The sequence below is a fragment of the Arachis hypogaea genome, chromosome 15 (assembly GCF_003086295.3).
Source record: "Arachis hypogaea cultivar Tifrunner chromosome 15, arahy.Tifrunner.gnm2.J5K5, whole genome shotgun sequence".
In the NCBI taxonomy this organism is placed as follows: domain Eukaryota; kingdom Viridiplantae; phylum Streptophyta; class Magnoliopsida; order Fabales; family Fabaceae; genus Arachis; species Arachis hypogaea.
The window spans coordinates 102,183,844-102,202,113 of record NC_092050.1 but is presented as its reverse complement, the minus strand read 5'-3'; the positions used below and the strand labels follow the sequence as shown (position 1 = coordinate 102,202,113).

The following is an 18,270-nucleotide window of genomic DNA, read 5'->3' as shown; positions in this document are numbered from 1 at the left end:
CGCTTAGTCTCAAGCTTTTCACTTGACACCTTCACGCCACAAGCACATGGTTAGGGACAGCTTGGTTTAGCCGCTTAGACCAGGATTTTATTCCTTCAGGCCCTCCTATCCATTAATGCTCAAAGCCTTGGATCCTTTTTACCCTTGCCTTTTGGTTTAAAGGGGTATTGGCTTTTTCTGCTTGCTTTTTCTTTTTCTTTCTTTTTTTTCTTTTCGCCCTTTTTTTTTGCAAGCTTTGTTATTCACAGCCTTTTCTTGCTTCAAGAATCAATTTTATGAGTTTTCAGATTATCAGATAACATTTCTCCTTTTCCATCATTCTTTCAAGAGCCAGCAAATTTAACATTCATAAACAACAAATTCAAAAATATGCACTATTCAAGCATTCATTCAGAAAATAAAAAGTATTGTCACCACATCAATATAATTAAACTAATTTCAAGGATGAATTCGAAATCATGTACTTCTTGTTCGTTTGTGATTAAAACATTTTTCATTTAAGAAGGGTGATAGATTCATAGGACATTCATAGCTTTAAGGCATAGACACTAGACACTAATGATCTTGTAATAAAGACACAAACATAAATAAGCATAAAGCATAGAGAACAAAAACAGAAAAAATAAAGAGACAAGGAGATTAAGGAACGGGTCTACCTTAGTAAGGGTGGCGTCTTCTTCCTCTTGAAGAACCAATGGTGCTCTTGAGCTCCTCTATGTCTCTTCCTTGCCTTTGTTGCTCCTCCCTCATAGCTCTTTGATCTTCTCTAATCTCATGGAAGGTGCCATATGGTTTTGGAAAATTAAAAAGCGGGGCAATAAAGACACAAACATAAATAAGCATAAAGCATAGAGAACGAAAACAGAAAAAATAAATAGACAAGGAGATTAAGGAACCGGTCCACCTTAGTAAGGGTGGCGTCTTCTTCCTCTTGAAGAACCAATGGTGCTCTTGAGCTCCTCTATGTCTCTTCCTTGCCTTTGTTGCTCCTCCCTCATAGCTCTTTCATCTTCTCTAATCTCATGGAAGGTGCCATACGGTTATGGAAAATTAAAAAGTGGGGCTTTTTCCACACCAAACTTAAAATGTTTGCTCGTCCTCGAATAAAAGAAGAAAGAAAGGAAGAGAGGGGCGGGGGCAAGGACTTAGCATCCCTGCTCTATTTAGGCGTGTAAATGCCCTTAGAGTGCAATCCTGGCGTTTAACGCCAGACTGCTGCTTGTTTCTGGCGTTAAACGCCAGCTTTTCTCCCTTTATTAGCGTTTAACATCAAGTTGATACTTGTTTCTAGCGTTTAACGCCAAACTGCTGCTTCTTTCTGGCGTTAAACGCCAGTCTGATGCTTCTTACTGGCGTTTAAACGCCAGTAAGCTCTTCCTCCAGGGTGAGCTGTTTTTGATTTTGCTTTGATTTTTGTGACTCCACATGATCATCATCCTAAAGAAAACATAAAATAAAAATGGAAAATAGAAAATTAACATAGATAAGTAAACATTGGGTTGCCTCCCAATAAGCGCTTCTTTATTGTCTTTAGCTGGACCTCACTGAGCTTTCAATCTAGTCTCAGCTTTGAGCATTCTTGCTCAACATTGCCTTCAAGATAATGCTTGACTCTCTGTCCATTAACAATGAACTTCTTATTGGAATCAATGTCTTGAAGCTCCACATAGCCATATGGTGACACATTTGTAATCACATATGGTGCCATCCACCAGGATTTTAGTTTCCCGGGGAATAATTTGAGCCTAGAGTTAAACAACAGAACCTTCTGTCCTGGTTCAAAGACTCTAGATGATAGCTTTCTGTCATGCCACCTTTTTGCTTTCTCTTTGTAAAGCTTGGCATTTTCGAAAGCAGTGAGTCTGAATTCCTCTAGCTCATTCAGCTAGAGCAATCTTTTTTCTCCAGCTAATTTGGCATCAAAGTTTAGGAACCTGATTACCCAGTAGGCCTTATGCTCCAGTTCCACGGGCAGATGACAGGCCTTACCATACACAAGCTGGTATGGAGAGGTCCCTATAAGAGTCTTGAATGTTGTTTTGTATGCCCACAGAGCGTCATCCAAGCTTCTTGCCCAATCCTTTCTATGGGTACTTACAGTCTGTTCCAGGATTCTTTTTAGTTCTCTATTGGAGACTTCAGCTTGCCCATTTGTCTGTGGATCATTTGGAGTTGTCACCTTGTGGCTAATTCCATATCAGACCATAGCAGAGTAAAGCTGTTTGTTGCAGAAGTGAGTGCCCCCATCACTGATTAGTGCTCTAGGGACACCAAACCTACTGAAGATATGTTTCTGGAGGAACTTCAGCACTATCTTAGTATCATTGGTGGGTGTTGCAATGGCCTCTACCCATTTGGATACATAGTCGACTGCCACCAGAATATAAGTGTTTGAGTATGATGGTGGGAAAGGCCCCATGAAGTCAATACCCCATACGTCAAACAACTCAATCTCTAAGATCCCTTGCTGAGGCATGGCATAACTATGAGGTAGATTACCAGCTCTCTGGCAGCTGTCACAGTTACGCACAAACTCTCGGGAGTCTTTATAGGGAGTGGGCCAGAAGAAGCCACATTGGAGGACTTTTGTGGCTGTTCGCTCACCTCCGAAATCTCCTCCATATTGTGATCCATGACAATGCCATAGGATCTTCTGTGCTTCTCCTCTAGGCACACACCTACAGATTATTCTGTCTACACATCTCTTAAAGAGATATGGTTCATCCCACAGGTAGTACTTTGCATCAGTAATTAATTTTTTCTTTTTTTGGCTGCTGTACTCATTGGGTATGAATCTTGCACTTTATAGTTTGCAATGTCTATAAACCATGGTGTTTCCTGAATGGCAAACAATTGCTCATCCGGAAAGGTTTCAGAGATCTCAATAGAGGGAAAGGACGTCCCTTCTACTGGCTCTATCAGGGACAGATGATCAGCCACTTGGTTCTCTGTCCCTTTTCTGTCTCTTATTTCTATATCAAACTCTTGTAGAAGCAACACCCATCTTATGAGCCTGGGTTTTGAATCCTGCTTTATGAGTAGATATTTAAGAGCAGCATGGTCAGTGTACATAATCACTTTTGATCCTACTAAGTATGATCTAAACTTGTCAATGGCATAAACCACTACAAGCAATTCTTTTTCTGTGGTTGTGTAATTTTTCTGGGCATCATTTAAAACACGGCTAGCATAATAAATGACATGCAGAAGCTTGTTATGCCTCTGTCCCAGTACTGTACCAATGGCATGGTCACTGGCATCACACATTAGTTCAAATGGTAATGTCCAGTCTGGTGCAGAAATAACTGGTGTTGTGACCAGCTTAGCTTTCAGAGTTTCAAACGCCTGCAGACACTCTGTGTCAAACACAAATGGCGTGTCACCAGCTAGCAGATTGCTCAGAGGTTTTGCAATTTTTGAAAAATCCTTTATAAACCTCCTATAGAATCCTGCATGCCCCAGAAAGCTTCTGATTGCCTTAACATTGGCAGGTGGTGGTAATTTTTCAATTACTTCCACTTTAGCTTGATCCACCTCTATTCCCTTGTTTGAAATTTTATGCCTAAGGACAATTCCTTCAGTCACCATAAAGTGACATTTTTCCCAGTTTAAAACTAGGTTAGTCTCTTGGCATCTTTTCAGAACAAGTGCTAAATGGTCAAGGCAGGAGCTGAATGAATCTCCAAATACTGAAAAGTCATCCATGAAGACTTCTAGGAATTTATCTACCATATCAGAAAAGATAGAGAGCATGCATCTCTGAAAGGTTGCAGGTGCATTGCACAGACCAAAAGGCATCCTTCTGTAGGCAAACACTCCAGAAGGACATGTGAATGCTATTTTCTCTTGGTCCTGAGGATCTACTGTAATTTGGTTATAACCTGAATAGCCATCTAAAAAGCAGTAGTATTCATGACCTGCTAGTCTTTCTAGCATCTGGTCTATGAATGGTAAAGGAAAGTGATCCTTCCTGGTGGCTGTATTGAGCCTTCTATAATCAATACACGTACGCCACCCTGTAACTGTTCTTGTAGGAACCAGTTTATTTTTTTCATTATGAACCACTGTCATGCCTCCCTTCTTGGGGACAACTTGGACAGGGCTCACCCAGGGGCTATCAGAAATGGGATAAATAATCCCAGCCTCCAGTAACTTGGTGACCTCTTTCTGCACCACCTCCTTCATGGCTGGATTTAGCCGCCTCTGTGGTTGAACCACTGGCTTAGCATCGTCCTCCAATAGGATCTTGTGCATGCATCTTGCTGGGATGATGCCCTTAAGATCACTTATGGACCACCCAAGAGCTGCCTTGTGTGTCCTTAACCCTTGAAGTAGTGCTTTCTCTTCCTGTGGATTTAAAGCAGAGCTTATGATCACCGGAAAAGTGTCACCTTCTCCCAGAAATGCATATTTTAGGGATGATGGTAGTGGTTTGAGCTCGGGTTTAGGAGGTTTCTCCTCTTCCTGAGGAAATTTCAGAGGCTCTTTTATTTCCTCTGATTCCTCCAGATCAGGCTGGACATTTTTAAAGATATCTTCTAGCTCTGATTCGAGACTCTTAGCCATGTTGATCTCCTCTACTAGGGAGTCAATAATATCAACACGCATGCAGTCTTTTGATGTGTCTGGATGCTTCATTGCCTCAACAGCATTCAGCTTGAACTCGTCCTCATTGACTCTTAAGGTCACCTCCCCTTTTTGGTTATCAATGAGGGTTCGTCCAGTTGCTAGGAAGGGTCTTCCTAGAATGAGAGTTGCACTTTTGTGCTCCTCCATCTCCAGCACTATAAAGTCAGTGGGAAAGGCAAATGGCCCAACCTTGACAATCATGTCCTCAATTATGCCTGATGGATATTTAATGGTGCCATCAGCAAGTTGAAGACATATCCGGGTTGGTTTGACCTCTTCAGCCAAGCCAAGCTTTCTGATAGTAGATGCAGGGATTAGATTGATACTTGCCCCAAGGTCGCATAGAGCTGTCTTGGTACAAGTACCCTCTAGTGTGCATGGTATCATAAAGCTTCCGGGATCCTTAAGCTTCTTTGGTAAGCTTGTTAGGATGATTGCATTGCACTCTTCAGTGAGAAAAACTTTTTTCTGTTTCTCTCCATTCCTTCTTATGAATTAAGATCTCTTTCATGAACTTAGCATAAGAGGGTATTTGCTCAAGTGCCTCTACAAACGGAATCTTTATTTCAAGAGTCCTGAGATAGTCTACAAAGCGGGCAAATTGTTTATCCTGTTCTGCTTGGCGGAGTTTCTGAGGATAAAGCATTTTGGCTTTATATTCTTCAACCTTAGTTGCTGCTGGCTTATTTCCTACAGAGGCAGGTTGAGAAGCCTTCTTGAGGGAATTATTATCAGCACTTGCAGGTGTCTGATCCCTCACTGGCATTTGAATGCCAGAACTGAACATGGATTGGGCGTTTAACGCCAGTTTTTCACCCTTTTCTGGCGTTTGAACGCCAAACTTATTCCTCTCTAGGCTCTTACTGTCCTCAGAGGGATTTTGGGTAGCAGGTTGCTCATCCTCTGTCAGCTGTTCTTTTCTTGGATTTCTGCTGCTTTGAGTTGAGGTATTTAATGTTTTTCCACTTCTTAATTGAACTGCTTAGCACTCCTCTGTTATCTGTTTTGATAACTGCTATTTTGTCTGATTCAATTGTGATTCCATATCCTTGTTAGCATTTTTGGTTTCTTGTAGCATCTCCTTAACTTCTGCTAACTGCCTTGTTATAGAAGATAGTTGCTGATTGAGTTCAGCAACTTGTTCCTGAGGACTAAAGTCAGTTGATACTGCCTTAGCTTCTTCTTTCATGGAGGACTCATTACTTATGTACAGATGCTGATTTCTAGCAACTATATCAATAAGCTCTTGAGCCTCTTCAATAGTCTTTCTCATGTGTATAAATCCACTAGCTGAGTGGTCTAGAGATATCTGAGCTTTTTCTGTAAGCCCATAGTAGAAGATGTCTAATTGCACCCACTCTTAAAATATTTCAGAGGGGCATTTCCTTAGCATCCCTCTGTACCTCTCCCAGGCATTATAAAGGGATTCATCATCCTCTTGTTTAAAGCCTTGGATGTCCAGCCTTAGCTGTGTCATCCTTTTTGGAGGGAAATACTGATTCAAGAATTTGTTTGATAACTGTTTCCATGTTCTTATGCTTGCTGTGGGTTGATTATTTAACCACCTCTTAGCTTGATCTTTTACAGCAAACAAAAATAGTAACAGCCTGTATACGTCTTGATCTTCCTCCATGTCACGCACTGTGTCAGCAATTTGCAAGAACTTCGCCAGAAACTCAGTAGGTTCTTCCTGTGGAAGACCGAAATACTGGCAATTTTGCTGCACCATGACAATGAGCTAAGGATTTAGCTCAAAACTGCTTGCTTTGATGGGAGGTATACAGATGCTACTCTCATATGCAGTAGTAGTGGGGTTAGCATATGACCCCAGAGTCCTTCTGGACTGTTCATTTCCACTTAGGTCCATGATGGAGAAAGGGAGATGATGCGGATTGCAAATATATATTTTTTTTAAAAACCGAAATTAAAATAAAATAAATGAAAAATTGACTATAATTTTGAAAATTAGAAGAAAAAGAAATAAAAGAAAATTGAAAACTAAATTAATTAATTAAAAATATTTGAAAAAAAATGTGGGTGAGGATTTTCGAAAAAATGAAGAAAGAAAAATTGGTTAGGAAGTTTTGAAAAAGATATGTCTTAAAATTAAAGATACTTGTCAGAAAATAAAATAAAATAAATAAAAAAAGAAAAGATATGAAAAAAATTTGATTTTAAGATTTGAGATTAGAAAAGACAAGATAAGCTAGGTAAGAGAAGATAAGGAATTTAAATTAAAATTTTTGAAATTTAAATTTTAAATTTGAAAATTAAATTTTGAAATTTAAAATTAGAAATTTGAAATTTGAAATTTTGAATTTTGAATTTTCGGAAAAGTCAACAATTTAAGATAAGGATTTGAAAAAGATTTAAATTTCGAAAAGATTTGATTTTTAAATTTGAAAATTAAATTTTGAATTTTAAATTTTGAAATTTGAATTTTGAAATTTGAATTTTGAATTTTGAATTTTGAAATTTGAATTTTGAATTTTGGAAGTTGAAATTTGAAATTTGAAATAAGATAAGATAAGTTTTTGAAAAAGATATGATTTTTTTTTTTGAAAAAGATTTGAATTTTGAAATTTTTAAAACTAAGATAAGATAAAATAGAAATTTTAAAATAAAAATCTAAAATTCTTATGTAAATTTCAAAAATTACTTAAAATAAAGAGAAAAGATATTTTTTTGAATTAATGAGGAAAGAGAAAACAATAAAATGACACCAAACTTTGAATTTTTAGATCAAAACAAAGAAAACAAATAAGAAAACTTTGAATGTCAAGATGAACACCAAGAACACTTTGAAGATCAAGATGAACACCAAGAACAAATTTTAAAAATTTTTAAGAAAATAGAAACACAAAGGACACCAAACTTAATGGCTACCATCTGTCCTCTCAGTGAAAATGGTCCAAATGCGCTGTCATCGCACGGCTAATCATCTGTCGGTTCTCACTCATGTTGGAGTAGGATCCATTGATCCTTTTTGCGTCTGTCACTATGCCCAGCAATTGTGAGTTTGAAGCTCGTCACAGTCATCCCATCCCAGATCCTACTCGGAATACCACAGACAAGGTTTAGACTTTCCGGATCTCAGGAATGGCCGCCAATAATCCTAGCCTATACCACGAAGACTCTGATCATGAACCAAGAGACTAAAAGATACACACTCAATCTAAGGTAGAACGGAAGTGGTTGTCAGGCACGCGTTCATAGGTTGAGAATGATGATGAGTGTCACGGATCATCACATTCATCATGGTTAAGTACAAGCGAGTATCTTAGAATAGAAACAAGCGTGATTGAATAGAAAACAAAAGTAATTGCATTAATTCATCGAGACACAGCAGAGCTCCTCACCCCCAACCATGGGGTTTAGAGACTCATGCCGTCAGAAATATAATATGAAACATGTAAAATGTCATAAGGTGCATAGTAAGTCTCTAAAAGTTATTTTTCTACTAAACTAGTAGCTAAGGTTACAGAAAATAAGTAACTAAGTGCAGATAGTGCAGAAATCCACTTCCGGGGCCCACTTGGTGTGTGCTTGGGCTGAGCATTGAGCTTTACACGTGTAGAGGCTTCTCTTGGAGTTAAACGCCAGGTTGTAGCCTGTTTCTGGCGTTTAACTCTGGTTTGCAACCTGTTTCTGGCGTTTAACGCCAGAATATGATAAAGACTTGGCATTAAACGCCAATTTGCTTCATCAAAACTTGGGCAAAGTATGGACTATTAAATATTGCTGGAAAGCCCTAGATGTCTACTTTCCAACGCAATTGAGAGCATGCCAATTGGTTCTCTGTAGCTCCAGAAAATTCATTTCGAGTGCAGGGAGGTCAGAATCCAACAGCATCTGCAGTCCTTTTTCGGCCTCTGAATCAGATTTTTGCTCAGGTCCCTCAATTTCAGCCAGAAAATACCTGAAATCACAGAAAAACATACAAACTCATAGTAAAGTCCAGAAATATGAATTTTGAATAAAAACTAATAAAAATATACTAAAAAATAATTAAAACATGCTGAAAACTACTTAAAAATAATGCCAAAAAGCGTATAAATTATCCGCTCATCACTTACGCGTGGATGTGTTTTGCGTTCCTCGCGCGAAGCCAGCACGCTACCATCACAACTCTGGAATTTGTACCACGCATCTGCATCAATACAATGACGCGTACGCGTCGGCCAGGCGCACGTGTGAGAGAGTAAAAATCGTGAGTGATGCGTGCATATCGGCCATGCGTGCGCGTCAGAATACGTTTTACCAAAAATTTTACTAAGTTTAAAATGCTGCAGGATCACATTTTCAGACCCCAAACTTCCGATGGGCATAACTTTTTTGTTTCAAATCATTTTCCACCTGTTCTTCGAACGGCACAAACATCTCGGAACCAATTTCATTTCTAAACAAGTTGATACAAATCGGGGATCTGGGGACCAAGTTATGCTCTGTCAAAGTAGGCCAAAATCACAACTTTCATAAAAACCAACAAAACCAAATTTTCAACACAAACCAATTTCAAACCTTTTTAAAACCAACCAAAACTTACCAAATCAACCTCAAGCCTCCTCAACTCATATTTTCAACATTCTCATTAAATTCACAACCCACCAATACACCATTTTGACCAATCTCAATCAAATAACTCAATTTCAAACAAAATACCAAATCATATATTTCATTCCACATCTTAAGTTCTAACAATACCAATTCTGTCAACCCCCAATACATATAAATCTATGTTATCATATACAACTCACGTGCATTATCAACAAAGACATCAATTCCTCCCTCAAAACTAATAACCACATAATCCATACAATCCCTTGTAACCAAATAACAATAATCACAATTCCCTTCAATCTCATATGACATCACAAAATACACAGATCACTTACCTTCCTTACCTCTTTCCGGCTCCAGCCCAAGATTCACGGCCTCCGGCCCAAATTCACAATTTAAATGCATATTCCACAAACTAATATTCATTATCCAATTTATCAATTTCTCAACACACCAAACATACAATTCACAGAATTCTCAACCCAATCATTAATTTACATTGCATATCAACTATACATTTTCGTACCAACCATTTACACAATCCAAACTTAATCCTAAGGGCATCTAGTCTAGGAATTCTCATCACACCACACGGTACTTAAATGAAACTTAAACCGTACCTCTTGTAGCCAAAATAATTGAGCTTCTTCTTGGATGTCTCCACCAACCCTTAGTCAAGCCTCACCAAAGCTCCACAAGCAAGACCAATGATAAACCCCTATTTTATGATTTATCTTGTGCTCAATTGAGTATTTTTATCGATTCTTCACCCACTTATTCATAAGAATTGTATGGTTTTACAATTCCTTCCTTATTCCATGATATATGTGAAAAAATGTTTTCTATGCCTTAAAAATATTAATTTTAATTATCCTTTATTACCATTCGATGCCGTGATCTGTGTGTTAAGTATTTTTAGGCTTCATAGGGCAGGAATGGCTTAGAGGACAAAAAGGAAACACGCAAAAATGGAAGGAACGCACAAAATAGAGTTTGCAGAAAATGCAAGCGACGCGCACGCATGGACGACGCGGACGCTTGCCTGGCGCAGAGCACAAATGACGCGTACGCATGACTGATGCGTACGCGTGGCAAGGAAAATCTCCAAATGACGCGCATGCGTGACCCACGCGCACGTGCAGAAAATTACAGAAGTCACCCCCAGCAATTTCTGGGCCCTTTTTTGGCCCAAATCCAAGCTTAGAAACACAGAGTAGAGGCTATAAAGTGGGGGAATCAATTCATTCATTAATCATTCACTCAATATACACAATTATTAGGTTTTAGATGTAGTTTTAGAGAGAGAGAGGCTCTCTCCTCTCTCTTAGGTTTTAGGATTAGGATTTTTTCGTTTTATCAATTCCAGGTTCAATGTTCCTTTAATTTAGTTTCTCTTCTATTTTTATTCATTCTATTACTTTAGTTGATTACTTGATGTTGCCAATTTGGTTTATGGATTCCTATGTTTGATTTTATTTTCTATTTAATACAATTCGAGGTATTTCAGATTCAAGATTGTTTCCTTCTATTCATGATATAAATAATTTAGATTTTTCCCCCTTTGCTTTGGTTAAGTAATTGGTGACACTTGAGTTATCAAACTCAGCGGTTTATTGAAAATTGGAACTTGCTGATTGATTTGGATCCCTCTAAAGCTAGTATTTCCATAGGAGTTGACTAGGACTTGAGGAATCAAATTGATTAGTCCACTTGACTTTCCTTTATTTAGTAAGGGTTAACTAAGTGGGAGCAATAACAATTCTCATCACACCTGATAAGGATAACTAGGATGGGATTTTCAGTTCTCATACCTTGCCAAGAGTTTTTCTAATTATTAATTTATTTTTCTTGTCATTTAAATTACTTGTTCCCTATTACAAAAAACCCAAAAATATACCTTTTCCCATAACCAATAATAAATCATACTTCCCTGCAATTCCTTGAGAGACGACCCGAGGTTTAAATACTTCGGTTATAAATTTTATTGGGTTTACTTAGGTGACAACCAAAACTTTTGTACGGAAAGATTCTTGTTAGTTTAGAAATTATACTTACAATGCGATTATTTTAATAAAAATTCTTTACTAGCAAAAGTCCTCTCATAAAAAAATGGCGCCGTTGCCGAGGAGTTGCACGCGTCCTAACGTCAGCCAGACGCACCCGTGAGAGAGTAAAAATCGTGAGTGATGCGTGCGTATCGGCCATGCGTGCGCGTCGGAGTACGTTTTACCAAAAATTTTACTAAGTTTAAAATGCTGCAGGATCACATTTTCATACCCCAAACTTCCGATGGGCATAACTTTTTCGTTTCAAATCATTTTCCACCTGTTCTTCGAACGGCACAAACATCTCGGAAGCAATTTCATTTCTAAACAAGTTGATACAAATTGGGGATCTGGGGACCAAGTTATGCTCTGTCAAAGTAGGCCAAAATCACAACTTTCATAAAAACCAACAAAACCAAATTTTCAACACAAACCAATTTCAAACCTTTTTAAAACCAACCAAAACTTACCAAATCAACCTCAAACCTCCTCAACTCATATTTTCAACATTCTCATTAAATTCACAACCCACCAATACACCATTTTGACCAATCTCAATCAAATAACTCAATTTCAAACAAAAATACCATATCATATATTTCATTCCACATCTTAAGTTTTAACAATACCAATTCTGTCAACCCCCAATACATATAAATCTATGTTATTATATACAACTCACGTGCATTATCAACAAAGACATCAATTTCTCCCTCAAAACCAATAACCACATAATCCATACAATCCCTTGTAACCAAATAACAATAATCACAATTCCCTACAATATCATATGACATCACACAATACACAGATCACTTACCTTCCTTACCTCTTTCCGGCCTCCAGCCCAAGATTCACGGCCTCTGGCCCAAATTCACAATTTAAATGCATATTCCACAAACTAATATTCATTATCCAATTTATCAATTTCTCAACACACCAAACATACAATTCACACAATTCTCAACACAATCATTAATTTACATTGCATATCAACTATACATTTTAGTACCAACCATTTACACAATCCAAACTTAATCCTAAGGGCATCTAGCCTAGGAATTCTCATCACACCACACGGTACTTAAATGAAACTTAAACCGTACCTCTTGTAGCCAAAATAATTGAGCTTCTTCTTGGATGTCTCCACCAACCCTTAGTCAAGCCTCACCAAAGTTCCATAAGCAATACCAATGATAAACCCCTATTTTTTTATTTATCTTGTGCTCAATTGAGTGTTTTTATCAATTCTTCACCCACTTATTCATAAGAATTGTATGGTGTTACAATTCCTTCCTTATTCCATGATATATGTGAAAACATGTTTCCTATGCCTTAAAAATATTAATTTTAATTATCCTTTATTACCATTCGATGCCGTGATCTATGTGTTAAGTATTGTTAGGCTTCATAGGGCAGGAATAGCTTAGAGGATAGAAAGGAAACATGCAAAAATGGAAGGAACGCACAAAATGGAGTTTTGAAGAAAACGCAAGCGACGCGCACGCATGGACGACACGGACGCGTGCCTAGTGCAAAACGCAAGTGACACGCACGCATGGACGACACAGACGCGTGCCTGGCGCAGAGTACAAACGACGCGTACGCGTGACTGACGTGTACACATGGCAAAGAAAATCTCCAAATGACGCACACGCGTGACCCACGTGCACGTGTGACAGACGCCACGTGCAGAAAATTGCAGAAGTCGCCCCCAGCAATTTCTGGGCCCTTTTTTGGCCCAAATCCAAACCTAGAAACACAGAGTAGAGGGTATAAAGTGGGAGAATCAATTCATTCATTCATCATTCATTCAATATACACAATTATTAGGTTTTAGATGTAGTTTTAGAGAGAGAGAGGCTCTATCCTCTCTCTTAGGTTTTAGGATTAGGATTTCTTCGTTTTATCAATTCCAGGTTCAATGTTCCTTTAATTTAGTTTCTCTTCTATTTTTATTCATTCTATTACTTTAGTTGATTACTTGATGTTGCCAATTTGGTTTATGGATTCCTATGTTTAATTTTATTTTCTATTTAATACAATTCGAGGTATTTCAGATTTAAGATTGTTTCCTTCTATTCATGATATAAATAATTTAGATTTTTCCCCCTTTGCTTTGGTTGAGTAATTGGTGACACTTGAGTTATCAAACTCAGCGGTTGATTGAAAATTGGAACTTGCTGATTGATTTGGATCCCTCTAAAGCTTGTCTTTCCATAAGAGTTGACTAGGACTTGAGGAATCAAATTGATTAGTCCACTTGACTTTCCTTTATTTAGTAAGGGTTAACTAAGTAGGAGCAATAATAATTCTCATCACACCTGATAAGGATAACTAGGATGGGATTTCCAGTTCTCATACCTTGCCAAGAGTTTTTCTAATTATTAATTTATTTTTCTTGTCATTTAAATTACTTGTTCCCTATTTCAAAAAACCCAAAAATATACCTTTTCCCATAACCAATAATAAATCATACTTCCCTGCAATTCCTTGAGAGACGACCCGAGGTTTAAATACTTCGGTTATAAATTTTATTGGGTTTACTTAGGTGACAACTAAAACTTTTGTACGAAAGGATTCTTGTTGATTTAGAAACTATACTTACAACGCGATTATTTTAATAAAAATTCTTTACTAGCAAAAGTCCTCTCGTCAAAAAATGGCGCCGTTGCCGGGGAGTTGCAATTGTGTGCCTTATTATTGGTTATTGTAAATATTTTATTTTGCTTGTTTATTTGTTTTTATTTTTGTTTTTAATTTTTATTAGCTACTATGAGTTCTCACCCCCGTCGCTTTGAGTTTGGTTCTAATGTTGTTGAAAGGAATGGAACCTATAACAGGAACATGCGTCAAGGTCGAAACAATCACAGATGGAAGGAGCCACGAGGATCTGATCAACCCTTTTGGCAACAACACTTTCCAAAGTACCAGGGACAACGACAATTCTACGATGCATACCCAGACAATAATTATGGTGGACCCTCTCGTGACAAACTACCTCCACCAAATTACTTTGGTCAAGAGTCATTCCGAGGTGCATAACAAGATGATAGATATGGTGGACCCCTTGTAGTTACCAACAAGCCCCATCATATGCCTATAAACCACCTCCTTAACATAGCTTTGAACCACCATACTCACAAGCTAACCACAACCGTTCACCTCCATATGACCCTAACCCTTATCCACCCCAATCCTAATCCAATTACTTCCAAAAACCACCACTCCCATATGCACCATATCCATGTCCATCAAACCAAGAATCATAGGATCGTCTCAAGGACACAGTGAACCAATTTCATGCAACCCTTCATCAATTGGAGCAAGCAATAAATCGATTAGAGGAAGTTGTACTGGAACAAGTAGAGGAAGCTGCAATTATCGAAGAAGAAGATTTGGTTGAAGACTTAGGAGACGCTGAACCTCCATATGAATCAAGAATTGTGGAGAATTCTGCCCAGAAATTTGCAATTGATGATAAGGAGGATAGTGCACAACCCCCAAGGCATGTATCTTATGAAGAACTGAACGGAACGAATCAAGAAGCAAGTTTCCTTGGTAATGATGATTATGAATCAAGCTCTCCTAGTGATGAACTTGCAACCGTAATTGAATTCTTTGAGACTGAAGAATCTGCTCCAAGTGAATATGAAGATGATGTAGAGGTAGATTTTTCTCAACCTCCAACTTATGACTTGAGTGATGAGGAAGAAATTGAAGACTTTGATCAAGACGAGGTTACAATTGAAGAGGTTTGTCAGGAAATGGAAGAATTCACAGAGGAGTACAAGGAAGTGGAGCTTAAAGAACCACTGGAAACAACTCTCCCACGACCATTACCACCTAATACAACCTTCAAGTGGGTAAAATCCTTAGCCTTCATCTTTACTTTCCCACTTGAATATGGCCTGCTTGAAATAGATGGCCATCTTAGAGCTCTTTGCAGCATTAAGAGTAAGAGGGAGATGGTTAGCAATAGAAGTTGGCAGGTAAGGTTCAATAAGGTTCCACGCTCCAAACAGAAGTGCAAGGATTGGTATAGAGCTCAATTGAATGGATTTCGGAAGAAGTTCAGATATCTTAGTGGAAATTCAGGTTTGTACCGCCCGGTTGGAATAATGAAGATAGAAGTGAAGACGGGTACAAAAGCAAGGTTTGGGATCCTGGAATTTATCCTGACAATCAATACTCTTGGAGCCTCAAAACCTGCTTTAACTTGCTCAAAGGCTTTACGTGCCTAGTATGGGACCTCGGAGGCTATTGGAATCGCAAACGTTGGTGGAGATTTTTGGATGAGTTCAAGCACAAGCCACCATAACAAGGAGCTCAACAAATGTCCAACTTAAGGACTTTAACAAAAAGTACTAGGTGGGAGACAACCCACCACGGTATGATCATTCCTTTTTTAACTTTAATTTTATTTCATTTTGTTTGTTTTTAGTTTTATTTTATATTATTTTATTTTCCCTAGTATCATTCATAACATCCACATCCGCATCTGCATTTTTGCATTCTGCATTTTCTATAAAAAAAAATCACACCACGCGTGCGCATCGGCCACGCGTGGGCGTTGGTGCGCAGAAATCGTGACGGTTCCATTCCTTGGTAACGGCGCTAAAAACTTTATACGCACGTTCATAATCTTAATTCTTTGTCACAACTTCGCACAACTGACCAGCAAGTGCACTAGGTCGTCCAAGTAATAAACCTTACGTGAGTAAGGGTCGATCCCACGGAGATTGTCGACTTGAAGCAAGCTATGGTCACCTTGTAAATCTCAGTCAGGCGGATTCAAATGTATTAAGAGATTATAGTGTACTAAAAGATAATTAAAATAGGATAGAGATACTTATGTAATTCATTGGTGAGAGTTTCAGATAAGCGTATAGAGATTCTTTCGTTCCTCTGAACCTCTGCTTTCTTGCTGTCTTTATCCAACCATTCCTACTCCTTTCCATGGCAAGCTTTATGTAGGGCATCACCGTTGTCAATGGCTACATCCCATCCTCTCTATGAAAATGGTCCAATGCGCTGTCACTACATGGCTAATCATATGTCGGTTCTCGATCATACTGGAATAGGATTTACTATCCTTTTGCGTCTGTTACTACGCCCAGCACTCGTGAGTTTGAAGCTCGTCACAGCCATCCCTTCCCAGATCCTACTCGGAATACCACAGACAAGGTTTAGACTTTTCGGATCTCAAGAATGGCCATCCATGGGTTCTAACTTATACCACAAAGATTCTAATATCTCGGACTCGGTCCTCTGTATTAGATATCTAAGAGATACTCATTCTAGCTTGTTTGCATGTAGAACGGAAGTGTTTGTCAGGCACGCGTTCGTAAGTGAGAATGATGATGAGCGTCACATAATCATCACATTCATCATGTTCTTGGGTGCGAATGAATATCTTAGAAGCGGAATAAGCTTGAGTTGAATAGAAAAATAGTAGTACTTTGTATTAATTCATGAGGAACAGCAGAGCTCCACACCTTAATCTATGGAGTGTAGAAACTCTACCGTTTGAAAATACATAAGTGATAATGGTTCAAGCATGGCCGAATGGCCAGCCCCCATGAAAGTCTAAGATAGCATAAAACTAATCAAAGATCCGATCCAAAGATGTAAAAAGTCCTATTTATACTAAACTAGTTACTAGGGTTTACAGAAATGAGTAAATGATGCAGAAATCCACTTCCGGGGCCCACTTGGTGTGTGCCTGGGCTGAGCATTGAGCTTTACACGTGCAAAGGCTTCTCTTGGAGTTGAACGCCAGTTTGTAACCTTGTTTCATTCATGAAACTTAAAGTGGCCTTAGATAGATCAGAGACTATATTTGCTAAGTTAGATGGATTCTGCTCAGAGTTCTCTGTCTGTTGCTGAGTGGATGATGGAAAAGGCTTGCTATTGCTAAACCTGTTTCTTCCACCATTATTAAAGCTTTGTTGAGGCTTTTGTTGATCCTTCCATGAGAAATTTGGATGATTTCTCCATGAGGGATTATAGGTGTTTCCATAGGGTTCACCCATGTAATTCACCTCTGCTATTGCAAGGTTCTCAGGATCATAAGCTTCTTCTTCAGAAGATGCCTCTTTAGTACTGTTGGATGATTCCTTCAATCCATTCAGACTCTGAGAGATCATATTGACTTGCTGAGTCAATATTTTATTCTGAGCCAATATGGCATTCAGAGTATCAATTTCAAGAACTCCCTTCCTTTGAGGCGTCCCATTACTTACAGGATTCATCTCAGAAGTGTACATGAACTGGTTATTCACAACTATGTCAATGAGTTCTTGAGCTTCTGCAGGCGTTTTCTTTAGGTGAATGGATCCACCTGCAGAATGTTCCAATGACATCTTAGATAGTTCAGACAGACTATCATAGAAGATATCCAGGATGGTCCATTCTGAAAGCATGTCAGAAGGACCCCTTTTGGTCAGTTCCTTGTATCTCTCCCAAGCTTCATAGAGGGATTCACCTTCCTTCTGTCTGAAGGTTTGGACATCCACTCTAAGCTTACTAAGCTTTTGAGGAGGAAAGAACTTGGCTAAGAAAGCCTTGACCAGCTTATCCCAAGAGTTCAGGCTATCTTTAGGTTGAGAGTCCAACCATACTCTAGCTCTATCTCTTACAGCAAACGGAAAAAGCATAAGCCTGTAGACCTCGGGATCAACCCCATTGGTCTTAATAGTATCACAGATCTACAAGAATTCAGTTAAGAACTGAAAAGGATCTTCTGATGGAAGTCCATGGAACTTGCAGTTTTGTTGCATCAGAGAAACTAATTGAGGTTTAAGCTCAAAGTTGTTTGCTCCAATGGCAGGAATTGAGATGCTTCTTCCATGTAAATTGTAATTAGGTGCAGTAAAGTCACCAAGCATCTTCCTTGCATTATTATTATTTTCGGCCATGTTGTCTTCTTTTTCGAAAATTTCTGTCAGATTTTCTCGAGAGAGTTGTGCTTTAGCTTCCCTTAGCTTCCTCTTCAGAGTCCTTTCAAGTTCAGGGTCAGCTTCAACAAGAATGT

At 38.5% G+C, this 18,270-nt stretch overlaps 1 non-coding gene across 1 annotated transcript; it reads left to right on the top strand.

Moving 5' to 3' along the window:
* Window positions 1-17,653: 17,653 nt before the first annotated feature.
* LOC112752896 (small nucleolar RNA R71) lies at window positions 17,654-17,761 on the top strand. Its single transcript, XR_003177305.1, has one exon. It is a non-coding gene; the product is annotated as a small nucleolar RNA R71 (small nucleolar RNA).
* The last annotated feature ends 509 nt before the right edge of the window (window positions 17,762-18,270 follow it).